Source organism: Echinococcus granulosus (assembly GCF_000524195.1).
Source record: "Echinococcus granulosus chromosome Unknown EG_S00112, whole genome shotgun sequence".
NCBI lineage: Eukaryota > Metazoa > Platyhelminthes > Cestoda > Cyclophyllidea > Taeniidae > Echinococcus > Echinococcus granulosus.
Window position 1 is genome coordinate 119,602 of NW_020170492.1, and position 774 is coordinate 120,375.

Consider the following 774-nt stretch of genomic DNA (forward strand, 5'->3'; position numbering starts at 1 on the left):
TTGCTGCATTTTAGCCGATTTCCTTCCCCATTATTGGTAGAAAATTCGTTGATAAGTTTCATCGAATTCAAGCAACACAGTAGACACGTCATTCAATGAATGCGCCTACCACCGTCACTTGTCAAAACTTCATGAAGGCTGTTCTTCGGGCTCGGAGATGCGGAAACCTGGTTTAATGAGAAGAAAAGAGGAGCCGAGGCGTCCGCTGGGTGCTCAACAATACAAGAAGTTGTGAAGCTGTGCACATAATAGCACTGCTTGACCACTTTTTTTACTAGAAAAAGGTTGAAGAATGGTGTGGAAAAGTTGGTCTATTATTCGCCTGTCAATCAGGTGAAAGACGTTAGTCCTCCCTCTCCAACGTGTCCATGCTAAAGTGACACTTGGAAATTACCACTTTAACAGGTGTCATCTAGCAGTGTCCAGTGCTTAGGTCCATTACTCCCAGAACACGGGTCTGCGATCGGTCCGCGTTGTGGTAGTCAATGCGTGAAGCATCGAAGGGGCATCGCGGAAAATCGCGAGCGAATGGAACTAGGAACAGTTCGAATTGGTGGATGTGGCGTGCTTGTCTTAAGAAACAATGGGGGACGGAAATAGTGAAAATCTGGTTGTTTTCGCACATTCAGCTAATTATCACCCGTCTAAAAGTCATACATACCCGGTGATTCATAGTGGTGCATTTGTTTAGTGCGATTTGGGTGAAGGTTTCATGACATCGTCTTGGGAGGAGGGACGAATGCGAGAACACGTCACACTTCCTATCATGTCGAT